The 27,945-nt window shown below is 32.2% G+C and overlaps 1 protein-coding gene across 16 annotated transcripts in view; it reads right to left on the reverse strand.

Moving 5' to 3' along the window:
- The window catches only part of LOC125057515 (zinc finger protein 358-like), a 93,468-nt gene that overhangs the window by 63,061 nt on the left and 2,462 nt on the right, over positions 1-27,945 (reverse strand). For 14 of the 16 annotated variants that reach the window (XM_047661262.1, XM_047661260.1, XM_047661257.1 and 11 more), the window contains exon 1: positions 21,145-21,519. The exons of 1 other annotated variant lie outside the window; for it this stretch is intronic. The gene's annotated coding sequence lies outside the window, so the exon portion shown is untranslated. Of the gene's footprint in view, positions 1-55; positions 290-21,144; positions 21,520-27,945 lie in introns of those variants that run through there. One more of the 16 variants, XM_047661246.1, reaches the window with a different exon arrangement.

Genomic DNA, 27,945 nt, shown 5'->3' on the forward strand with positions numbered 1-27,945 from the left:
CCACTATATAATAATTCTCAAATAAAACAATTATGTAACAATGGAAAAATTTTACCTCTTCTTAGAACAACCACCCCGCGCGGACGCTTAATAAAATTTCCACTTAAAGCAGTACTCATTATCTTTTTTCTAACGAAAAAACACATTTTATCCAATCACCGCCTTATGATTTTTACGTGCATTAGAAAATTACACTTTAATTTAATTATAATAAAACATAATTTTATTAGCACTTATTTTCGTGTTAAGACTTTAATACTCTGCTGTGCACTTCTTGGTCTACTTTATTGGTTAGGGATGGGAAGCTTACTAACGTTTAGTCGACGTTGGGCACCATCGACTATTTTAGTATCGATTTCACTAGTTATTGAAGCACGTGAACATATGACAAAAAAAAAAACAATTAATTTGCAAAAGCAGTTTCTTCTAATAGTATAGGCAAAAGTATATTGAAATACAGAATTTTTTTAGTGTATCTCCATAATGCATCCCCTAATTAGTAAACCAAAAATCACTATAACTGTTTTAACTTAGTACAAATCTCTCTTAGCAGGACAGCGTAAACACAATTTGACATAGAGAATAAGTACTCGTAAAAAGAATCCAACAAGACTGTTTTATCTTATATGATGTTTTTGTGTCCAGCCCCAAGGAGGTAAGAAGATGCCAATATTTTAGGAGAATAGAGTGCTTTTTGTTACCATAAATAAACTTCCCTTTTGTACGTAAGCGCACAAAAATAAACTGTGATATACAACCAATAATGATTATTTAATCGGTTAATAAAATATTGTTTCGAACTTGAATGCTTCAAGTAGACTCAATAATCGGTTTTAGTCCACAGACTACGAAGAAGAGGACATCACTACTTATGCATGTGTGCGTTATCAGTGCCTCTACGTAAGTAGATAAAATTTTGAAAAATCCTCAACTTTTCCGCGATAACCCCGCCCGGAGCTGGGGAAAAAAAGCTTTGTGATCTATCTATAGTCACATTAAAAATTCATCACAATTTTTTCTGATTGGATTTTTGGAGATCGCCTTCTAGTTAGACTTGGCAACTGCTGTCTGCTTATATTAATTATGTTTAAGGTACTTCTTTATTACGAAAAAGATGGAAGGTGGATATTTCTTTCATTGTTACTTACAATTATGGAAAAATGATTTCGTGGGTAGTCAAGTTTAGGAAAATGGTAAATGAAAACATATTTGTCGACGACCCACATAATAACTTTATGATATCATAGTGAATAAAAAAATTAGTACCTAAAAAAACAAACGGTTCTATTTGTACCAGATATCTATTATGTATCTGTCTGACAAATATTTCTGCAAGTTCAAAACTCCATGTAGAATATGATGGTACCTACTGACAAGTTCCTTGTGACGTAAGAACAACTTTGCCGGGACTATAGATGGAGCTATCTTATAAATAAACAGTATGACCGAGAAGTATTTATTATTTGCAGTTCTTATCAACGCTCTACGTGCAATAGAGTTCTTTGTGAGAGTCTAGATAAAGCTGTCTATTATATGCGCTAGGTTTTATATTGCACTTATATGTATTGTGCAACTACTTGCTTAGGTATGTACTATATTTTAATTCTACTTTTAAAAATTGTTTATTTAAATGATGCTGTCAGTATGACATATTCAAGCACATTTGAACCAATTATTCTTTGAAAATTGATGTCAATGTTGACATCTAGCACGATTAGTTAATAGTGGGTATTATAATGAGTGGAAACCTGATTAGATATTTTCGAATTGAAATTGCCCGAGGATCTTTCAACAAAATGAAGAAAGTTTTGTCACTTGACCACTAGACTCCGACTCCGAGTTCTCCTTACATATGGCCAATTGTTCTGTACGGCTTGAAGCTTGGACAATTAAAGAAGATAGCCGCCGGCGCTTAGAAGGATTTGAGATGTGGATCTATCGTCACATGCTTCAATTAGGCTGGATCCAGAAGGTTCTTAATCGAGTTAGAATGTCGAGGAGAAAATTTATGTAGAACATTAAACAACGAAAAGTTGCGTACCACCGCCTTCAATCAATTATAATGGGTAAAATCCAAGGTAAACTGCGTGTTGGTAGAAGGAAAAAATCATGGCTTCGCAACATTAGGGAGTGGATGGGTATTGCGACTGCGAAAGAGTTGCTGCATCTGGCGCAGGACAAGACACGCTTGAAGAGACTCCACTACCAACCAACCTCCACTAAAGAAGAAGTCGATTGTAATGAGAGAGATATTTAGGCCAACGGTAAATGATTTTTGCAAATACAGTTGCAATAAAATGTTCGTATTATAAAGCAAGGTATTTTTCAATTGAATGCCATATGATTTATTATGCGCGGGCGCTGCGAAGGTAGTCTTCTAGTCAAGATCTTATATTATTAAACTATTTGTGATTGCAAGATGTAAAAATATATGTACAACTATAAAAAGTTTACATTGATTTCAAATGTTTTAAACCTCAATTTTTTAATTAAATAGCTATTTAGTATTTAATAACAATTTTTTTTAACTCGTTCATATTTTCTAAAATATTTGTCTTCAGCTTAAACGTAGTTATCCCGGCCATTAATTAAAAACAAAACGTAAACTTTTTTCAGAACACCGTCTGTATTTTAAACTCTGGGCATTAGAAAATGGAGCTGATAGCGCAGAAAAATAAATCAGGGCCCACGCACGCGACCTAGCACAAGAAAGGGACAAAAAAGCTAGCAAGAAAAACGCTCGCGAGTCTAGGGCTGTCTGTGGTATGGTCTTAGATTTTTATAATTTAATTAACATGCTGTAATAGGAGGAAGCTCCTAGTTACAGTCTTTAACCAGATTTAATTAATAAGTGATGTAGTTTTTCTATAGAAAATACAAGTATGAAAAATCTCTTTTTCATATAATCCTATAAATTAAGGTCAAACATTCCACCATTATGGGTAAATCTATAGATATTTAGCTCTTAGTAAAAGGAATTGAACGTGCAGATAATAAGAACATAGGAGCTATATGTTTCATAATCAGATAAACAATAGCTTAAAAAAGCCCTTGCAATTCAAAACTAAACACTAGAGAATGCCGGATTAATTAAACAATAACTTCGCCAGCCCTAAGCAAGGCGAACGACCTGCGAAAAATAAAACGAAAACATGCGCTCGCGCACATGTGAGCTAAAATTTTTTTCTTCCCATCCCTTTCGCGTACCGAAAAAGGGCTCGGTGCCTATGTGCGAAAGAGACAGATGAAAAGAAAGTCTAGTTCAGTTACCTTTGTTAGTGTGCTGTGAAAATTTTCTTCCTGTTTTGACTTTGCATTTCCATTTTTGTTTGACCATTACTCTGCTAAAATTACTTGCGTGCGCTTTAATCATTTTAGTTTGTCAGCTAAATCGATTTTATAATATGTATTAGGAACCGTGGGTCTGTTAATCACATATTATTCAATGCTATTCCGCAGAAGTGAGCAAAATATCTTTAGAGATAGATACAAATACCGAATTCGCATACTGAAATCGCTGATAGGAATGTAACAGTTGTAGAAATGTGTGCCCGGATTACAAGACTGTATTATATATGTATGTTTATTGGTTTTACCACGGAAGTGCAATGCCTGTTGGACCAAGAATTGTTTTGAGTAGAGAGGAACAGGAAGTAGTTGACACTATTTTAAGACAGGTAATTGGCTCTCAAATTCCAGATCTTTATCAAAAATATCAGACGTATTTATTACTAATCATAGACTAACAGATAACCACGTACCTACCAGTCATTATAACAACAACAACGCGTTGAAATAACGAACAGTATTTTGAATATAGAACTTGGGTGTTAATGGTTTACATAAATTACTGTGTACTAAGGTAAGATATAGTATAGCATCAGAATTCTAATGATGGTCATAGATTTAGGTCTCAGTACCTTTTTAATTGATGCCTTTTTCTCGAGCAACGTCTAGCGGTTCTGTTAAGGGGAAGAATGTTCATAGTATTGGGTTACTGGACAGGTATTGAATTTATTTTTACTTACTTTTAAGGTTCCTGGATATGTTTATTAAATTGTTTTACCGAAGAATTAGTCGTCATTTATTGATTTATACGTATTTATTTAGTACTATCAAAATTTTCTTAGCTACATATTTTAATCTGTAGTCTAATTCAATTTAAAGGAATGAGTAGTACCTTACTTTGCTCTCTTACTATATTTTTCCATAATTCTAATATTGTATATTTCAGATAGCAGTACCATGGATTCAGCCGTATATTATTAAAATGTACGTTTGGATAAGCGTATAACACTAATTGTAAGTATAATATTTAACATTTAAATTTCATAAGTTTGTATTTCAACGTTTTTAAAAAGTTTACAGATTTTTCTTGTCTGCTGTCAAATGTTTTCCGAAAAATCACTTTTTAATTTATTAGTATTAATAAATTTAAAAATTTAATCAATATTTTTGCATTAAGTTTTGACACTGTGTTTCTTTTGGGCAAAAATTTTGTTTGCCCTTATGTGGATAATGTAGCGCACTTTACCTACTCATGAAACAGTTCTTCGATAAAGCAGCTTCCCCTTAACAACTTTCTTAACTAACACGTCTCGGCTCGGTTTAAATTGATGGCAGAGTCGTAAAATTGGTGCAAATTTTTATTACATCACTCTGCTTCCTTACTAGCTCGGTAATTGGCTCGTTGAAGCATTTTTAATACGCTATGACTAAACGGCTGAACATATCACATAGATCTTAATTAAGTTAGGAATTACTTTAATTCCAAGGTATTTCTATTAAGATCTCAGGATAAAAGTTAGGTTAGGTCTTTATTATTTTTGATGGTAACGATAACTAAGGTTAGCATATTTTAAATCAGACAATGCACACATTAACATTGTACAATAAAAACTTTACACTAATTGATACCAATAGGTACATTAGTTGTAATAATTATTTTTTGACAAAGGATAGATATAATCTACCTACATATTTTAAAAGACAGATAGCTGATTCGCTATCATATTTATTGTATATAACAGCCAAGAATTTGGCTAGACAACCTGCTTCTATTGAGCAGGTTTTAGTTAGTAAGACCTTGGAAGATATTCCAAGAAATAGTATATCTAATTTAAATTAGACACTAAGACAACAGAGAGTCTCTCTGGCCTAGAATTAAAAAGTAAGCTAAGTAGATTTAAGAACAATACTATCAATCTGGTTCACCAAAATATACAAGGCATGAAAAGTAAATTACTAGAAATTGAGATGTTTTTGATCAGTGAAAAGGTTGACATACTGTGTATTACAGAACACTGGTTAAAGACATGTGAACTTATGTTCAATTTTTGTAATCATCAGATTGGTAGTTCGTTCTGCAGAGGAAATGCAATACACGGTGGCTCATTAATATTGCTTAGTAAAAAAATAAAATTTAAAGAAAGGAAGGACATAGTGAGCCTCTCTGTGGAACGCCTTATAGAAGTATCTTGTGTGGAGCTGGAGCAATTTATCATTGTTAGTTTGTATAGCCCTCCTTCAGCTCAATATGATAGTTTAGAAAAAATATTGGAGCAGGTTCTGTACAAATTGCAAAAATCCAAGAAAAAATTAATCTTTAGTGGAGACTTTAATGTAAATTTGCTTGACAACTGTAGTTCAAGTAAACGTTTGCTAAATCTGTTTAAATCATATAATTTAATTAATACTTTTATTGTACCAACTAGGGTAACAGCCACCACGGCAACATGTATTGACAATATCTATAGTAATATAGTTCCTCTCAACGCCTGTATTATCAACAAACTTACATCTGACCACTCTGGTCAATTGTTTGAATTTGAAATACTAAAATGTAAAGATCAAAAAAAGAAAATATGCACAATTCCTATAACAGAGGATCGGTTAGATAGATTTAGGAAAAATTTGATATTTAAAATGCCATTTTTGCGTAGTAACCAATGCCCTAATAATTTATATAGCACATTCTTTGATTCATTTATTGGTGAATTCAAAAATGTGTTCACTCCAAAGACTTTTTTGGTCTCGGAGAAACCTACCTTTTGTGACTGGGCAACTCCGGAGCTACACAAAAAAAGGCTAAAATTGTATGAGTTGTATGATGAAAAACAGTATAATGACAGTGAAGAATTTAAAACTTATGTTAGGATATTCTCAAAAAGTTTTAGGCAAGAGTGTAGAATCGCTAAGGCGAAACACTTAAGTCTTTGAATAAACAACAGCTCTGATAAGATAAAGGCTACTTGGAAAATTATAAACGAGGAGACTGGAAGAACCTCCAGAAAGGATACTGAATTCAAAGTGAACATAAACGGCAAAGTAATTAGTTCCGACCTCGAAGTAGCCTCTGCATTTGAAGAGTTTTTTACTAACATTCCTTTAAATACAACCAGCGTTTTAAATTCTTCACCATCAGCCGCCCTTTTATTATTGAAAAAGAATGTTCCTGTATGCAATCATAAGTTTGTATTTAGCCGCATTAGCTGCAATGACATTATAAAAACATTTAAACAGCTAAAAATAAAAAAAACTAAAGATCTTTGGGGTGTATCTGTTTTCATTTTACAATCAGTAATCAATACTATCAGTTCAGAGTTGGCTATAATATTTAATGAATGTATAGATTGTGGAGTCTTTCCAGACCAGATGAAGATAAGTAAAATCACACCGTTATTCAAAACGGGCAGCACTTCGGACCCCACAAATTTTTGACCCATATCTGTGCTGCCGGCTTTGAGTAAAATCTTTGAAAAAATCATTCTTGAACAATTATTGACACATTTTAATAATAATAAAATTATGCATAGCCAGCAGTTTGGTTTTACAAGAGGTCGCTCCACAGCAGATGCTGGCATTCAATTAATTTCCGAGATTTTAAATGCTTGGGAAAATTCTCATGATGCCATTGGAGTTTTTTGCGACTTATCAAAGGCTTTTGACTGTGTCCATCACGAAATCCTAATCAAGAAACTTCAACACTATGGCATTGGCGAAAGGGCGCTAAATCTTGTGGAATCATACCTGAGCGATAGAATTCAAAAGGTAAATGTAAATGGAGCTATATCACAGGGATCCTCTGTTACTATGGGAGTACCGCAGGGCTCCATACTTGGTCCCTTCTTATTCCTTGTCTATATAAATGACCTGCCATTTCTTGTAAAGGAGCTTCACGAGATAGTACTGTTTGCTGATGACACTTCGCTTTTATTTAAAGTGAAACGACAAAATCCATCACTTGATAACGTAAACAGTGCCATCTCCAGTGTAGTTCACTGGTTTAATACAAATAATCTTAAGTTAAACGAAAAGAAGACAAAATGTGTTAAATTTGTAACTACAAATGTAAAAAGTAGTCATTCTCAAATAATAATTAAAGACGAGGAAATAGACTTTGTTGATAATGCGGTGTTCTTGGGAATTACTTTAGATAGTAAACTCCAGTGGGGCCGACACATAGAAGGTCTTTCGAATAGGCTAAGTTCCGCAGCGTTCGCAGTTAAAAAGATACGCGATCTTACGGATGAGAACACAGCAAAGCTTGTTTATTTCAGCTATTTTCATAGTATAATGTCATATGGTGTTATTTTGTGGGGTAATGCAGCTGACATTAAATCGATATTTGTAGTGCAAAAGCGGGCTATAAGAGCGATCTGTGGGTTGTCCCCACGGGAGTCGGTCCGAAGCAAATTGAAGGAATTACATATTTTGACTCTGGCAAGTCAATACATTTATGAGAATATTTTGTATGTGCGGAAAAATATAGATATCTTTAAAAAGAATAGTAGCTTCCATAATTATAGTACTCGTAATAAAGACAAAATTAGCGCACCAACCAGAAGGCTGCATAAAACGAGTAATTCTTTCCAAGGCAATTGTATACGTTTTTTCAACAAAATCCCTAGTGAGATACAAGCGTTGTCAATAAATAAATTTAAATCGTACATTAAAGTAAAACTGCTTACTAAGGCTTATTATAATATAAATGAATATTTAAACGATCCTAGTGCTTGGATATGAGTTGCTCCAGTATATATTATAGGTAACACGACTGAATCTCTCGGCTGCATTTCCAGACTCTGGGGCGATCGTCAACATCCACGACTGTTTTAATGTAAAGTGGGAACAAACCGTGATCCATGTGGTATCCAATTATTTCAGTATTATTATTATTTTCTTATGTAGCCAAGTCCACATTTCAAGGATCGTCATGCTCGCTTAAATGTCATTGCTTGTGGCGGCGTCCATGCGTCGGGTTGTCTCTCTCCCTAAAATATGGCGAGGGGGCCGATGGCTGGCCATGCGTCATACTCGTGAACGGGTGCTGCTTGTGGTGACTGGTCGTACTTGAATTCGTGTATGCGGTGATGTTAATTATTTCGACTATGTGTTTGCGTGTTGTTCCCACGAGAATGTAAGTGCGTGCTCCTATTTCACCATGCCTCCTGCTGATAGGGGACAAGTCTTTGTTTTTATTTATGTTCTTATTATTAATTACTTAAAATGTCATGTGGAACATGGTGTAATGGTTGCAGCTCCTTACAACCTTTGTGTAAAAAAAAAAAAAAAAAACATGGCGATTAAAAAGAGTGGCGGAGAGTTTATTGCCAGTTCTTCTCTTCCGTTCTACGCCCTTGATTTGAGAACTGGCAGTAAATGTAAAATTAGAAGCATTAATATTTATATCTTTAATGACGAATCACAAGTGTACATTGTGTTACCTACGTGAATAAATGATTTTTGAATTTTTTTTTTTTTTGAATAAGAAAATTAGTTAATAATATATAATAGTTAGCATTAAGAAAATCTTAAAAGTTTACAGTTAACATACAGAAGTAGTTTTTACATTTTTTCCTATTGAAAGTACATACTCGAACCAAGTTAAGTGTATCGAGTACTCGCGATATGCCAAGCTCTAAAAAATTACACAGCTATCATTAAAATAAACGAGGGGACAAGCTTTGGTCTTGCCCTTAGATATCTGTATGTTTCGTGATCACTTGATTTTTTCTAATAGGCAAGTGATCACCATCTGTGCTTGACAGACACCGTCGACTCTTTGGGTCTAAGACATGTCGGATTCCTCATCATGTTTTTCTGTACACAAGCGAGTGTTAAATGCGCTTATATACGAGTTCATTTCTGTATAGCTATTCGAACCAACGACCTAAAGGGTGAAGGCACTGGGCCACTGCACGTCACAGCTATTATTGATTCATATTTATTTTATTTATAGAATCTCAACTTATACAAAATTCACACCAATGCGTAAACATCATTCTCGTTCATCAACATTCGACAACAACTCGACACATATAACGATAGCGTCATCTGATGTTAAGTGATACCGCCACACACTCAATGCCAGAGGGCTCGCGAGTGCGTTGTCGGCCTTTTAAGAATTGGTACGCTCTTGGTTTTTATTATTTAATATTCTCTCATAAACTTAAAACTAGACAATAGGTAGAGACATTTCATTAAGGCATCGTTTTAATTTATACATTGTATAATTTATTCCCTCATGAATCAAACTTGAAACCAGTCTGATGTGTATAGGTATGCAGTACGGATAGATATAACATTTTTGACATTGTTCAATACACAATCAACTTTCGAAAAACATTAACGGACCTAAGACGCAATCACGGGTTTTCCACTTATAAAAAAGATATTAAAATTTTTCCTCACATGTAATAGAAAAATGATAAAAACATAATAACGTATAGTAACGGGTTTTTTGTTACATTAGAATATTACAGTAATACGATACGAAGAGAAAAAACAGGTTGAACGGGGCACAGCTTGTTCTGTTATTAAATCCTTTTTAGTTATTGCGATGTTGACTTAGATTTATATAAAACTTAATGGTTTTAAGGTTTTCTTGGAATTTAGTTATCAAATTTGTATTCCAATTAAAGGTGCAATCGTGGAGCGGAACCTACGGAAAATTAACGAATTTACATATTTAAGGTTGCCTACGAGTGCAAGTGAGAACAATTGGAATACATTTAAAAAAGGTAGATTTAAAATTGAGAAAAAGCAGTGTTGGCTTAGAAGCTTCAGCATGTGACTCTCATTCCTAAGGTCATAGGTTTGTGGAAGGAAAACTTCGTGAGGACACCGGCTTGCCTTAGACCACACGTCGTCGTGTGTCAGGTACAGTAGCCTGATCACCTAATTGCCTATTGCAAATGATCATGAAACAGATACAGCTATCTGAGGCCCAGACCTAAAAAGGATGTAGCGCCACTGATTTAATTTTCGAAGTGATGAAAGTTCAAAGAGTCTATTCGATATATTCACCGGAAATTAGCCAAGACCCTAGATTAATATATATGTCATTTAGAAGCGCTTTCCCTTTAATTTATATAGGCGATAAGACCTCCACATTTTAATTTAATAAATAAAAATAGATTGTCTAACTAAAAAACAAGATGGCGTCTATCGTAATAATGCCATTGTCTCAAAACTGGTAGAATTTCGGTTGCAAAACTGCGCCCGCGCGAGTTGACTCACGCAGAAATGTAGGGGGGACATCTAATAAACGCAAACATTTAAAACCTCACTCTATTTTATATTAAATAAGACTCAAAGTTGAATGCCAGTGGGTTGAAGGTTCTATTACGAGTTAGTTTTACGAAATCACTAACATGAGAATTCGTTTTAAAAGCGTTGTTCGATTGTACAGGATTTTAAGGTATTTAGGCTATTCTTTAAGCCGTGTGATAAAGGTGATCTTTAGAGCATAGATAAAGTCTAGATTACAAACTAATTTTATACGCGTATTTGTCTAATATCACCGAGTTATGAAAAAAAATTGCCGAATTTAAGTTTCATATACCAATTATCTATTTAAAAAAGTTTTCTCACGTTCTTATATTTAAATCTATTAAATTACGTTTTTGTTAATTATTTTAATACTTAATTTAGACTTTTTGACAAAAAAAATATTTCTAAAAGGTTTAGTGTGTGTTCTTTATTTTTTTTTATATTTTTTGTCATTTCAGGTTCACTTGGTCAATTAGCGGTTGATGAAAATGGTTGCTGATAGTTTTTATAGGAAAAAGGATGCTAGATTATAAGCAAAGGTAGAATCTATTAGAAAATTTAAATTATTAAATATTTTTACTAAGTAGTAACAGTTTATATAAACTAACTATTTAACGTATATGTATATTAATTAAAATACTACACTGACTTGTTACGTTCTGGCTGACATTTCACCTCAGATATTCTTACTTTTTAGTCTCATATCAAATTTACATAAAAACTTACGTAATGAAACACTTCATCCGAATAACAGCCATAGAAAACTTATTTACAATGCTGTTCAGAAAAATTCTAAGTGCTCTAACTAAAGTACTCTTACATCGTTCGTTATATAACATTTATTAATTGCATTTAATCAACACGAAATACATAAGAGCTGGGCTTTATCGCGATTGTTTATTTGAATTGACTGAAAGAAGGCAATCTGGTCTTCGTTAAGCGTAGAGCATACTATTAGTGCGTTATGTAATTTATTTTATATCATTTGAAAGCTAAGGTATACAAGCTTTAAGGAAATAGACGCTTTATTTATTGAGATTTCGTTGTACAACGTTGTACCTACTTAAGGGTTTATTGGTACTTAAGTGAAAATACATTTAATTTAGAAAGTCAACGTAAAAAGAAGACATATATATGATTTTAAAGCAAAGTAAAGAACCACTATAATGAATTAATTTAAATTTCCTAAATTTGTCTATCTATAAACCTCCTCTTTTAATTAAATTAACATCTTAATATTATATACAGGACAGGGGACGCTGGAAGGTTCTCAATTCTGAGGCCAAGAGAGTAATATTATACACGCTCGCCAAACACAAAAATATTTATAAAATTATTTATATTTCTTCTGATTCATTTGTGTTCAGTGAAACATTACTACGAAAAAAAGTTACTACGGTACTTTAACTGTTCCTGTATTTATTAATCCCTCAATACATTATTTATTTATTTATAAGGTTATTTAATTAATATATTTTACGATTTAGTAAAAACTGTTTTTTTTTTAATTTAAATTATTGTATAATATAAAGCGGTAAAGCCTTATAGACAGTTCCTTTTCCCATTTATATTGTTAGTATTATTCGTATTGCAAATACCAGTTACACGTACAATGTATTCCGATTTGAACTATCAATCATATTTGAGTCGATTCATCAACGCATATTGTATTCAATTCTATTGCGAAATACAAAATTTTCAAAACGCTTATATGTTTCTTATAAATGCAATTGCTTAATATTTTATTTATTAAATGTGTGGGTAGGTAGGAGAGATTTTCTCAAAAAAGTAAGATTATTCAGGTAAATTTTTGTGCTTTTAAATCTAACATCAATAAATATCTACCATGAATAACCTAACACTTAGATAAAGTTTCCAATCAAACTGTATGAACTAAGCTCAATCGTTCTATTTCTGATGTTTAGATCTTGTAATGCCCGTTGCAATTTTATGCACAAATTCACTGACCGACGCCGGATGGTGCGCCATTTTTATATTTTAAATTTAGAAGCCGAATCGCAGGAAACCGTTCTATTTTTGAATTTTATTCGTCTAGGCGTGGTTTATCCCCACCTCGGGAAAAAACCGTTCTAACATCTGCTTTGAATCTGTAACGCACGAATGACAGCCAATGTAAATTTTGAAGATTTATGTTTCGAACATTGTAATGTTATTAATTTTAAAATCGTTTATGTTATTTAATAAATAAATCGTATCATAAACACTTACACACACACGCGCTTTAGTTATAGTATATTTTATTTTTGATGTCTTTGTAGGTACATAATATACAAACCGGGGCATTTTTTGTTAGTGAATGTTAAAGAAAAACCTAGTTTGAGCAATGTGAGTTAGTGACATACAGAATGTGGAATTAAATGAATTCCCGTTTCTTAAGAACTTGCCGCGTGACTAAATACTTATTCCAATAAAACATTTCATTTATTAATATTTCTTTCTTGTTTAGTATATTTTTAATCATGAAAAGTAGACATAATTGTTTAATTATAACCAATAAATAGTTATTTAACGGCTATAGGAAAACCTAAAACGTTATTATTAAAAATGTGTATAATTTTTTAAGTCCATCTATTTCGACAATTAAATTTAATAAATCTATCGACAGTGAAACAAACTAATTTAATTCTGGTAATAATTTTTTAAACACTTAAAATCTTTTTTGATTTAAAAAAATATTTATATACATAGTTTAATATTCATAAATACAAGTGATAATTAAACAGGTTTTTATCCGGTTATCTAGGTTTTAAGATTTATCATATTCGCGTTAATAAATGATATTTTAATTAATTTGAATGCGCATGGTGTCATTTTATAAGAACAGATTAGTTAGTAAATGAACTTCAAATAGCTAAAAGCGGAGGTTTAAATTACGACCTCTAGTCCTAAAAACAGCCGCGAGAGACAGGCACAGGTGGATGGCTTATTAAGAAAGCAAGAAATTCCTTAAAAACACACAAAAACCTTTCTTAAACTAAAGTTTTACCTATTAAACTATCTAATAATGTACCGTTCGGAGACACTTATTAAAATTTTCTATGATAATTTTCATAGTAGATAATGAGATTAATCCTTTAAATATTATTATATATAAAACTAAAATATAAACATATATGCCATTAAAATAAATCGGGAGAGCACTTTTAACTTAATACTTTTGGCTCAGCTCCAAAGAGAATTAACCTATACATACAGGTTTTAAAGATATATGAATACCTACGGTTTTTAATCTAGGATAGTAGCTAAGCCCAATTTTGCCTTTCTAGACGTAATGCTTTTAATGATATGTTCTTTCCTGTTTTATATAGAAAAAACGGAATATCAAAAATATTTTTTTTAATTTGTTCTTAAAGATCTCGTTTAAATTATCATATAGGAAGTTCTCACTGTAAAAATGGTTTCTATAATTCTATTGCCAGAGGTGTAACTCTAACTGTCAATTATTTTTTGTACTGGCTCAGAAAATGTAACAATCAATGTTTAAATTATAGAACTTATTATTGCTAATATAAATTAAATGATACATCACATATCCAACGTGAAAGGGATCTACTTTGTTCCGTCTGTGGAGTCTTTACTACAATTTTTGGAGCGCTGAGGAAAATATATAGAACAAAGCTTTTTTACCGTTTTCCAATGCAATTCTTTTTATATCGAAATGTGCGATCTCATATTGCAGCCAAGTGCAGTGGGCGAATACAAAAATATCCACTAAAATTCAAGGTTGCTTCGTTAAAAATAACGCAACGATTTCGCACTGCACTCCGATCCAATGTCTGGATTTCGTCCGACTTTATTAAACCAATATTTTATAATTCTTAACGCTTGTCTATGGGATCTGATTGTTTGTATAGTTGCATGCGTACGGGCTAAGTTTTGCTTTCGTTGTAAACTATTGCTTGTAAATATATGAGGATTAAATATAACGCTTAATTAAGATTTAACAGTCATATGAGGTTGAGGCTTGGTAGCCCGTTCCGTACCTACATCAGCCGTATTTATTAATAGATCTAATTCTTATACACTGAACAGTGTTAGCCTAGTGGCTTTAGCGTGCTTTCATCCCTGAGGTCGTAGGTTCGCTCTATGGACCAATGGACTATTAGTCTATGTGCGCCTTTCACACTCGCTGATACGGTGAAGGAACATCGAGAGAAATCCATCATGTCTTCGTTTTAAAAAGCTGACGGCGTGTCTTAGAAACAAATGATCATGAAACAGATATAGATATCTTGAACTAATTTTGGGAGTTTTTCCTTAATGTTTAGTATATTAACTATACCTATTACTATACTTATTCTGGACTAAAACAAAAACTTAAAATCTCTGCAAGTTACTTTACCGGTTTTTAAATGAATGGGCGGATAATATTTATAACAAGGCTTTTACATAAAATCTCTATTCTAATATGCTCCATAAAAAAACTGCACTTTCAATATATAAGATTATTAGATATTTATTAATATTTTTGAACATTCGCCAATTCGCTGACAAAAAACTCACACACATAAACATTGTCGGTTGGATTGGCACAGTTCTACAAATATATGTTACATTTTCATTTTTCTTCGGTCTATTTTTGCTTGGTTTTTATCCCCTGTTTTACTGCAACGATATAATGTTGATACTTTACGTTAATTTTCAGGACTTCGCTAGATTCTTGGCAGCATTGAGGACTACCTTTCTGGCAAGGCAAGGTGCTTCGCAAGCTATAGCAAAAAAATGATTTTGTAGTTTAAACCACTTGGATCACTATACCATGTATATGTGTTTAAGTAGTCTGTTCTTAATGAGGTCCAATTGGCTACTTTATCACGAATTGCTTGAATTTTATTAATGAAGTTTAATTGCAGTAGCATTATAGATTATATTAGATATATTAGATATAAAAATTAGGAACGTAATTTATTTCTGTTTTGACTATTTCGATATTTAAATAATACAAGACTTAACCTCACCTATAAGAAATCAAATACTCAATCATTTTAGCAACTAATACACGAGCTAAGTATAAAAATTCTAATTCAGTATACATTGCCTACAATTTGCCAATTATATAAATTTAAATGGGCGTTAAACATTTGCAAGTATCAAAATCATTCAATTTCACATCACTCCTTTGTGTTTTTTGGCAGTGCAGCCAAACATTGGTTTATGTGATGCATCCAACATAATGTGCAACGAAAAATGGCGGTGCAGACAAAGAAAACAAACTTTCAGACTTTTGTAGTTTAATAATATTTATTTATAATCTGAACACATATATTATTAGAAATTCCAATACTTCCATATCGCAATTGTTTTATTATTTATCATGGCACCAGGGCTTTCACTGTTTAAACCCAAAATGCTGGTTGTTTTTAACGCCACGGCACTCTTAACAATATCAGAAACCCTTCAATTGCCTCCTTAAACATTTCAGACATTTCGGAGCCAATAGACGTCGCTACAACGGTAAGAGACCGAAGATTTGCGGTCCAAGAATGGGCTTTGGTGAAATGCCACTATTGTGGTCACATTAGTCCCGACTCATTGTGAAAAAGAGTCTTATCAGTGAGTATCAAACACAGATATTAAATAAAAAAACTACAAAACCAAAGTCAAAACTTGACTGTGATTGCTGGCATAACACAAGCTTGGCTTTATAAGAGAACTTATGAAAAGCTATACTTTGACTCAAGTGTATGACTAACAAAGAAGGTACATTTCGTTTGTAAAAACATGTATGAACAATGATGTTTTGATATTAAACTAAACGTTGATTACTGGAAAAAGCGTAACCATTGTCTAGTTTGTAAACTATGACTGGACTTGCTTAGTTCCTTAGCATACAATTTCTATACAAAAACCAAAACGTGAAAAAAATAGAGTTAGAAAATGTGATGGCAAAATTGCGGCCTGATACAATCCTGGATACAAATATCTTTACTACAGAATATCTCAGAGTGGACGGGGGGGTCAGTCAGTGGAAAAAATGTTTGGATTGATCAACCAGGAGAGATTGGAGAGTGACAGCCGACCTTCAGTACTTGGCACCGTAAGAAGAAGGAAAATGCTGGAATAATAACATGAATAATACTATAAACACTAGAGTTTGTAAGTATGGATGGATGTTTGTTACTCTTTCACGTAAAAACTACGGAATGGATTTTAATGAAACTTTACAATAATATTGCTTATAGATCAGAATAACACATAGGCTACAATTTGTATTGTGTGAATTTTCCAAAATATCAAGTAGGAAAAAATTTACCATCTGCGAGCCATTCTTGCGTGCGTTGCCAAAACCGCTAGAGTTACACATATGTAATGTATGATGGAAACGTTTATCTTAAATAGTCCACCACAGTAGGTATATATCTATGTCTTATGTGTAATCCATTATAGCCAAAATAGTGAACCATTGCTACAATAAAAATGATAATTTGTTTCAAATGCACATTTGGTAGTAATAAATTGATTCCTCAATGAAAATTAATAGATACTTTTATCGCTTCAGGTATTTAAAGTAGATAAAATATGTCACGCTACATCATTTGGATACATATTTTAATCCTGCACAGACGAAGTCGCGGGCACCAGCTAGTATGTCAATAAATGCATTAATCTATGCCTTTAAAGATTAAAGTATAAATCTATATTTCTAATCTGGGCTAATAAGGCTGTGTAGGGCCGTATGCAAAGCGCAGGTAAACGTGTCGATCTCATTTAATTGCATTCGTGTTTTTAGATTTTGTAATTAAATACTAGTTTTATTCATTTCAATATTCTTATTTTCCACTATGCTAATTATCTATATATCAATAATAAAATTGTACCTGATCTGTAGATGCTTGAGTAGGGTAGAGTATTTTTTACTCAAACATTTCTGTGTTGAAACAAAGTTCGTTTCAAAATGTTCTATAAATTCTGATACTGCAAAGTTTTAACGTTAATTGGAATTCAAAAATATATTAGACAAAGGAAAGGACTATGTTTATTCTTGTGGACACATTTTTGAAGTTGGAGCTTTTTTTGCTACTAACTAAGCCTACCTGATTACGCTCTTTTAAATAACTTTTTTGATTGATTATAATGGATTGTATAAAGAACTTTCTATAAGTTATAATTTTTTGAATTGTTAACACACATCGCTGAGAGGTTTTCCAGTGAAGAAATGATGAGATTAGAAGGCATAGAAGCTCTCACCACTGAAAAAAAAACAAAGAAGCAGAAGGAAAATAAATACTTTGTCCTGTTGGTAGGTTACGGGCTATTACCCAGATAATATTCCAGTTTAGTAAAAATCTAATATAATTTTAAATTCTTGAAGGAGACACAGATTTTCGTACATAAAAACAGTAAAATTGTTTAAAGGCGTTACCATCCCATGGCAACCCTCAGGCCTCATTTACGTCTTATTTTCATTGATATATTTTTTTATAGACAAGTATAACCTTCTTAATCGGACAGAGGCAGATTCTAGCTCACGTTAGCATTTTTGTATTGCAAACAATACAAAAATCACAGAACGAACAAGGGTTTATTGCAGATAGAAAGAAATTCCAAATTTAAACCCCGTTTGGATTGCACGATATAAAAATTGAAAATGGCATACCTACTTTAGACCGTTTTCGTTTTATAAAACCTTATATTACAGCACTAAAATAATTTTATGTTGTAATCATCGCAAAATCTAATTATAAAATTAATTCTAACACACGTAGGATTTTATTACTGTTCTAATTACTGCGAACCAGTACTATAAAGTTTTATCGTGAAATCTTGGTTCGATTCCCGGTGTATTAACAGTTTTTCTGACGACGATAAAGTATATGATGCAAATTTGCATTAAAATACGCCGGGCTGTAACGCATATGTGTTTCCATTGTTAATTTTTTTATTTTGTACGGTTTTTAATTTTCAATGTTATTTTTTTAATACATATATGCAGTTAAATTATTATGTGCTTGTATTTTTCTTAATGTGTCTCAGTAGTCCTAATAGGTTGTATTAAGCAGTGGTTAAAGAAATAAAATATAGTTAAAGTAATTGATAAAAAAAATTTATTTAAATACTGTTTAATAAGTTTTTTAATATGTATAATTAAATACGAACTTATTATTTAAAAATATTGTTTAAAAACTTAAGATCCGAAAAAGACTGAATTAAATAATTTAAATCTAAAAGAAATTTAAAACTGAGTGGGTATCTCTATTGTCTCTTGAGATTGGTGGTTCTCTATATATTTATGTATTTCGTACTCCTACAGCTAACACAAATTATATGTAACACAAAACTATTACACTAAAGATATATCCAAAGATAGAATTCATAATGTAAACAAAAAGGTTCACACATTTACGAAACTTAAAAACAACTATTGAGACTGGAGGCCTCTGTCGTCCTTATAACTTTGCAAATACATTAAAAGTGAGTGAAAAAATAAGACTGTCAATCTATAATTGATTGTTTTTTGTTTCTTTAATAAATCGTAATAATGTTTGCCTATTGAACAATTGTTTTATTTTTAATATTCTCAAGATTAAATGATTTAGAAAAAAAATCTCATCACGTTTAATCTACTGTAAAAGATTCTCGTGCAACAATGGAAACGTGCGTTTGTCCTCATCACACATGCTCCATCCGTACAGCGAGTAACATATTGCCTTTAACATCTATTACGCAACATTATTATATTACGTGGATCTTCGGATGATTTATATGTAAACACTGGATTAGCACGCTAAATAGATTCGAATGTCTTACATTTATGAAAAAAAACCTCATATTTAACCTAATTACACCGTTTGACTAAAGTACTCTTTTGTCTCTTTTTATCACAGCGTAAACAGAATTTGACAGAAAGAAACGAAATAATGTCAGTTAAAAAGTAAGACTGATTGATTTTTTAACGGGTTATCTATGCGAAGTTAGGTTAAATATAACTTGCCGATTCTTACCAGTAGATGCGATTTCTAGGTCTCATTTATCATCATCAAGATTCAAAGTCAAAATCTATTAAGAAGTAACAATTAATATTTGAAATATAATTTATTGTATAGGCTTAAAAGGTTTCGAAAGAAACTCGATAAAAAACTGTCCAAACTGATCAGAAAATTCGAACAAAAAATATGTAAACATCCACTTTATAATAAATAATTTTTGGAACTTCAATTCAATATAAGAGTTAAGCCGATCTTAAGCCCCATTTTATATCATCTAGTACTTCATTGGTAACTATTGTTTATTACATGTCTTACGCCATGTAGAAATTAAAATTAAATTAAATTCTTCAATCTACTGCTCTAAACGAACTGGAGTTGCTGAAGTTTCTATATAGAGTGTCAAAATATGCTGCAAGCTGAAATGGTGACAAATGAATGACCATGCTTGGCCAACGTTAACAGCGTTTTGACAGTTAAATTTTAATATATTTTCAAAAAACTATGAAAAAAAAAGCTGTCAAAGGTTTCTTTCTTTTTGCTCTTATTGTATAAAAAATTTATTTAAAAATTTGTAGCTACTACCGTATCTATACAAAATATTGTAAAAACCGTTTTAAAAGAGTAAGTATGCAATATCTTGCCCATTCTTCTCCTTCTTTCTTCTCCTTCTCCACCTTTTGGAAGGGGCAAATTGTAATTTTTTTGAATATTTTTAACTTTCAAAGTGCCTTTTTAATAGGCCTTTTTAAACTAATTGAAATAAATTATTTAACTTTGATGTAATAAATTAATATTTGTTGTGACTTTTCTTATCATTAAAACCTCATTTTTTGGCGTCTCAGTAGCTAATCATAGACTACATATAGTATATGTAGTCTGTAATAGTTAATCTCGTTTTTGTTAAAACAGAATATGAAAATATTTTCAAAAATTTATTTTCAAGATTATACATTAGTTTTGAATTGAATTTGTGAATAGAAAGGCAATGTTAAGATATTTAATTAGTGATACCTATCATTTATGTAAGCATCCGCCATCATGAATAACGCTAATAACTTCATTTAGATAATCTTAAATTTTCCATTTCTTAATATAACGTAACGCAAATTACAACATAAGGAAATATCAATTCTTAAAGTATATTTCTATATTTTAATAAATCTTATATATTATAAACAATAGACAGCTATAGATCTCTAGAAGGTAGGTACTTAATTTCAAGTTACAATTAACTAATTAACCGGAAATAGTTACAAACGATATATTCTTAATTAAAAAAACCTAGAAATCGTTTGCGGTTTCAGTGTCGTACAGGATAAACTAATATGCTTTTAATTAATAATAAGCTTTATTAATCCATTTTATTAATTTGTGTTTTTCCTATTTCTGCGGAAACTATCGGATAGTAAACATAAATATGCCTTTAAAACATATTCCTTAATTAAAATAACTTCATAAACTAGATATCAAAGAACTATAGCTGTTCGTAGTAAATTAATTTTGCAACTAACAGCTTGAACAAGACACAGGAAGTAAAGATATTAAGACTGTAGGTATGTCTTTTAAATAGATTATTCCATTCTCTTAAACTTCCGGTTTAATTCCGTCTTTGAATTTAAAAACTAAAGAATAAACCACTAACCTTCTCTTTTTAACATACACAATCTATATTTAAAAAGTCCGTATTTATCACCGCGTCCAGGAACGCGCGCCAAAATCCTTATCATAAAAATTGCACACACTTTTTAAATTTCGCGTAGGCCATTAATTTTTTAATTTCACGGAAGACGAGTTCAACCCCTTTTCGCGTTCTAATCTGTCACTTTTCGGCTGCGCATTGTCAATGTCACATTTCAAAAATTTAATTTAACTACCGCGCCTGCGTTTGCGCGTTCTCAGAGCAGTGTTCTTAATTTGAAAATTTCGAAAATTGCCAATGCGTTTTCATTGTTTTGCGGCGTAGTGTTGCGCGCATGCACTTTCAACACATTATGATCTAACACTGGCCGACTCTCGATTGCAGGAACATACTTATTCTAAGTCAACTTACATTCGTTCATATTTGCCTGCGGGACCTAGGGCTGTGCTAGGACTTAGAAAATAAATCATCCTTATTCATTTTCCTTAACCCCACGTCAAATGTAGAAACAAAAACAACTTTTGAAACATTTAGCAAGCAAAGGCTAACTAGAAGAATATAGTTATTTAATATTTTATTCTAAAATAAAACAACTAGCTACGTTTTAGTATAAAGAAAAATACCATGTTTAATAAAGGATTTTTTGATTAGTAAAATATGATTTAAGTCTAGATAATAAATGAAATTATATATCCATAACGGGCTAAAACGTAATCACTTGAGCAACCCTAGTTTTCGCAGTACAAGAAACGTCTTGCATATAATAATATGCCTTAGTCTATATCAAGCGCTTAGGAGCAGTGAAGCTATTTATAACTGCTAGTCTAGCAGCTAGTTCATATGTGAAAATCACTGTGATTGATCTGACATTATAGATTTTTTAAAGCGTTAAAATTCGAGCTAATTAAACATAAGACGTACGAAGGAATTGTAAACATTATGGTGCAGTGATTTCCCTATGATTTTAAATAATAACTAATCGCGGTTCAATTTAAAAAACCGTTAAAAATATCTAGAAGAAGCTTCTGGAACCCCGTAGTTTTGACAAGTGAACATAACCCAAGCGAACTAAGTCTATTCCAGAACCCGGAAATAATAGTTGTAAACTTCATCTACAAACAACCCTAATGTTATTTGAACCCAGGCACAACACTATTAGTTGTATGCATCGTGCATTGGCCTGCAACGCAGCCTCACATATTAAAACGTTCGAATCAATTGCAAACTTTCATTTAAAAGTCACTTTAATTTTAGGACAATAGAGTTCAAATTCATTTGACAAAAATTCCATTCTTAATGCATTTTACTTTGCATTCTTTTTAAGAAGCTAGTTCTTATAGTTATTCACTATGAATTTTAGCTAGGTATGTACTAGGTATAGAAAGAAGTTCTTCTCTGCTTGTGGGCGTTCGTTTCTAGGACGCGTAGAAATCTTTAGCGTTTTGTAATTACTGTTATTGGTACGTATTGGGAAGAATTAAGGCTGATAGATAGGGATTAGAATTTAGGTCGTATTTTAAGTGAGTTTAATTAGAAAAGAGCGTAATTGTCGTCATGTTATATGAATGAGATAAAATTAATAAGTTAACTATATTTTTAAAGCAAAAAGAGTAGAACGGATTATTATAAAAAGTCTTTTCGAAAAAAGATCATAAAATTAAAGTTCTCCAAATATGATTTTTTGGTTATGTTTTAACATAGTAATATATAAAAGTTTATGGTTATTTGAGCTTATATTATTATATAAATAAGGAAAAACATAAATGCATTCTAAACCTAAAAAAGTTATTTTAAATAATTTGTTAATTTATTTCGCACTTGAGTTCCAGTTTTTTAGACAATTATATTATTTACTTTTTATATTGAATGAGATGCTGGTTGATGTCAGAGTCTTTGGCTATCCAACAAGCTATCTATCTAACATTTCTTGCAAAATAAATCTGGTGATAATCGTGGAACAGTTCGCTTTACTAGGCATTTCCTTTAGCGTACTAGCGAACTGCGGAATCGGCTCTCAGTAGAGGTTTCTCAAAGGAGGTACGCTATCAGTGTATTTAAAAAAAGAGCGTATTCCTTCCATAAAGGCCTGCAACGCAACCTACTAAAATGTGTGTCCATGAACTGCGGGTGGCTTTATAGCCGTCATGTAGGCACCCTATTTCTTAAAACAAAATGTATTTATCAAATTTTTTATGTTTATCAAATTTAGGTATAACTAATATTAGCCTAAGAAGGCGGTCTTAAGATAAATTCGACATATTGCTATCTCATTTCATTATATGCAAGTAGATAAGGTAGGAATAAAGCCCTGGCCAAGAAACTCTAGTGAGATAAGAAATGTAACTGAATTCCAATTAATTAATACGGGAATCGGAAGAATGTAAGTGATCTAAAGGACCATGTACAATATTAAATATGGAGCTGAGTAAAAATTGTAAGGTATGGTGATTTGGTAAAGATATGAAGATATTGTATGTATAAGAGAATGTAAAAGAAAAGACGAAACTATTGTGCGCTGCGTGCGAATGTGATTGGTCAACAATATCTCTAGAGATAATACGTCATAGAGTTTATCCAACAAGAATCAAACGCCACGTTTCATCTTACGTCTTTTGTTTTATATTCATTCCTTAAAACGAACTTCATAAACATATCGTTATTGTGATTCTGTTCTACAAATTTCCTCCAAATGTACGGTCATAATATTTAGTATATTTTGTATGATTGTAAATAAAATCAAACACCAGAATGTACGTTATTAAAATTCATATACCTACTTTTCATTAGTATTATGCGTGGATACCTTGATGAAACTTGGACTGTTTCCTAACTAAACGTTATTTTTATACGATTATGTTATGACATTCAGTTTTAAAAAAATGAGGACCAAAACATACACTAACAAACTTTAGCACACTATTAAATACAAATATCTGCTTTTCTGATAAAAATAAATATATTTGATGATCTTAACTATAGAGACAATGTTTTATATGCATGTAAACTTAGCGCCATAAAACTACTGCAGAATACGATCACGTCAATTATAAAAAATTAGACTAATTCTCAATTATAGACCGCGCAAAATTGGTGGCAGTGGGTTCCAGGGGAGGTCATTGGCTTAATGCTTATACTTCGCCAAACACTGGCACTCTTTTGGATCCTGGACGTCTCTTCGCATTGCCATCAACCCCATAAGTGTCCCTGTGGCTTTGAAGTGCAGGCCGTTTTTCTCGCCATGCCGTGCTCACCGACATACGCCACTGTCTTGCCTCCGTCAATGTTTCTGCCATTTTGGAGCACGAAAGCTGGCGCGGCCACAGAGCAGGCGGAAAAACTAACGTCTTATATTTAGAAGTATTTCCTCCAATTTTGTTTCCTTTACACAGGCGCTAATTAAAGATTTTAGTTGGCGCCTGGTAGATAGTACCGGTGACTCCAGAGCTGGTGCTATCTTCGCTCAACGAATAAGTATCGCAAACCAGCGAGGAAATACTGCTAGCATCAAAGGTACACTGCCACAGGGACCAAACTTTTTAAATTTGTTTTAATGTTCTATTTATAAATTGTTATTATTATTACTATGTAGTTAAAGGATATTGTAAATACTGTATATTTGTGTGTGGAAAATAAATAAATAAGACTAATTAAGTTCTTATAAATAATGATGATCAATATTTTGTATATTTTGTATAATATATTGTATATTTGAAACTATTTAATTGCTATTAATTTTGGATATAATTAAAAGTTGGTAATTTTATCCTACTGTTATCTTTATGATTTCATGCCAGCTTTCTAGATACTAGATCATAAGATTAACTGCTACATTTATTAATGATTAAGAAGAAATCACTTTTGGTTCGAGTCTAGAATAGAGTTCTTCACGGATGTTGGTAGTAAAAACCACTATGATAAGAATTTTTAGATGCTTAGCATTTTTAATGATAATATTTAAGAAAACTAATCAATCAAGTGTAAAAGAAGCTTTAGTAAACTTTCTAAGACTCTAAAACCCAATCTTGCAGTATTTACTGCAGTGAATATTATAAGTAACTTTTAAATGCTTATGTGAGATGAGGTTATTTATATTTTTAAATAAGAGATGTTAAATCGGATAAAAGTCATATATTCTATTAAATTATTACAATAACTCAATTAAATATGGTAATTATTCAATAATAAAATTCATTAGGTAGTAACGTGAATGTATTTACTCTTTATTTTCTATATCTTTCATTATATATGTAGTCCTAGTCCCTATACTAATAATTTTTCAGTCTTTTTAATCGGCAGCTCATGTCTAAGCGTCGTGGTCTTGCTGACCCCACTTAGACAGGAAGACAGGAAGCACATGGAGCGGACTATCTGTTTCCATCGGTTTCTGTCCAGCGCCTCTGTTATGACGGTCTACTCTTTTGAGGACGATGAGTCTTTAACTTGATCAGTCGATCTGGTTGTTGAACGGCCCCGTGATCTTTTGCCTTCTGTGATACCAACCACGATCAGTTTCTCCAAGTTCTCATCGCCTCTGCACATTGTATAATAGATTCAAGATCTCAAAAGCAGATTTTTTTTTTAAAATCCGGAACAACAATCGCTTTTCTTCTTAAAATTGTTGAAAGGAAAACTAAGAAGTTTTCTTTTATCGAAACTCCAAGTTGAGAGTAACAGTTACACATACAAAAACTGACGATTCAAATTGTCTGCAATTTGTCTGAACCCGGAATCCAAAACCATAAAATTGTTAACCATTCATTGTCTAAGAAATAACGGCTCATACAAATGTATGCAAAACACGAGTGGACACGACGTAATGTAATAAAAGAGATTTTTCTTTGACAAAAACATGCGTATGCGCTTAATGGTGTTAGAAAATTGACGCGATGCGATTCAGTATGTTGTGATGTGAATGATACTCTGCTAATCTTTCACGCCATTGATTAGCGGAAACTTCTGTAGTAACGATAGTTTGTTAACACTTCTGTTATTCAAGAATTGCCGATTGATTTTGATTCCGATTACTGAGCCACAGAGTTGTCTAAATTATTCTTTTTTCTATGACCCTGTATTTAATATAATTGTTTCAGGATTAGTATCCTAATAATTAAAATGTCTATATCTCACAGTAATTTATAGAAATACAGCGAGGAAATGCTGCCAGCGTTAAAGGTACACTGCCTCAGGGACCAAACTTTTTAAATTTGTTTTGATTTTCATTTTAATTATTTCTATTATTACTTTGTAGGTTAAGAAAATTGTAATTACTGTATACTTGATTGTATTTAGTTATTGAATTTATAGGTGAGTGTTAATGTAGCATATTGCTTTTTTTTGATTCCAATAAACTATATGAAGTAAATGATAAAGATTTTTTGTTATATTTTTTTCTATCGAGCATCAGTTCAGTTTTATACTTTCAGTTGGGGAATTTGGATTTATAATGTTTTTACGTTTAATCTGGTAAACTTTTATGTATTATTATAATTATAATTTGTCCATTAACACGTTCACTGCGGCAAGTCAAATAATAATATTTCATCAGGTGCGGCGGCGGGCCAAAATGCGCCCCCAATGATATTTCCGCCGGTGCGTGGCAGGTCTTTCTAGACCCAACAGCACTAGGATAGATTAAATTGCTATAACTTTGTGGAAACATAATGTATAAATTTTTTTTTTATATTGTTAGAATGACCTTGAACCCAACTTCCTTAGGTTTGATTCGCCCCGGGATCTGGCAAACAGGAAATAAGAAATAAAGCAGGAAAAGCGGCAGGCCGATATCGACCTGAACCGCACTAGAATGTATTTTTAGTAGTGATGGGACAGAGAAATATCGAAAATAAAACAGAATTATCGTAAACTCAACTCAAACTCAAAATATCTTTATTCAAGTGGGTAACTAAGTACACTTTTGAATCGTCAAGTTAAATTAATCGTAAATTTACATTTACTACTAAAGGAACTGAAAAATTTATTTATTTACTTGTCTTGGAAACAGAAATACTTTTTATTTTTCTTAGTGGAAAATATTTCTTCACTGCTGTCACTATCACTGTCAATAACTGCAAGGCGAATTACTCTATTTTCCTAAATTTGTATTTTTCTTGTATTGCTTGCCATCGTTGATAATATCGAACGCTATGTTAGATCAGTTAGATAGCACAACACTAACTGGTCGGGCGCGCGCTCTGTGCGGTATCGGGTCGCCAGCTGCCTGTTGGGTGGGCGGGCTGAAATAGGCCCACTGCCGCACTCAGCGGATGCAAAGCAGCGTCAGTGCGTGGTAGGTCGATAAAAGCCTGCCGTTATATTTTGATGGGGAAAACCTACAATTTTGACCGCAAGATGAAATATATATTTGTCCCTGTCGAATTTTTACAAACACCTGAGATAATCGTTACGCACCAGCGAGAGGGACATAGATTTCTTCGTCCGCACCAGCGGAAATACCGCGGCAGGCTGATATCGGCCTGTTACGCAGTGAACGTGTTAACAAATACTTAGTCTGGTTACTTAGTGAAGTTTATTTCGTAAATTAGTTCATTTTAGTTTTTATTATAAATTAAAAAAAAATAAATCGTAAGTAAAGCAACATTCTTCACGTACGCACACACGTTGGTAGTTTTTACAGTGGATTCTTCAAGCTTGCAAACGTCACATTCCGATGTACAAAACAAGAATATTATCAGGTACTTTTGCTTAATCATTTAATAAAAAACAAATAAATATATTGCTTTATTATAGACTGTAATTTAAATGTTGTAATTATAGCTAATTAAGATTTTTTTTTCATTAAACTCT

Source organism: Pieris napi, chromosome 16 (assembly GCF_905475465.1).
Source record: "Pieris napi chromosome 16, ilPieNapi1.2, whole genome shotgun sequence".
Taxonomy (NCBI): domain Eukaryota; kingdom Metazoa; phylum Arthropoda; class Insecta; order Lepidoptera; family Pieridae; genus Pieris; species Pieris napi.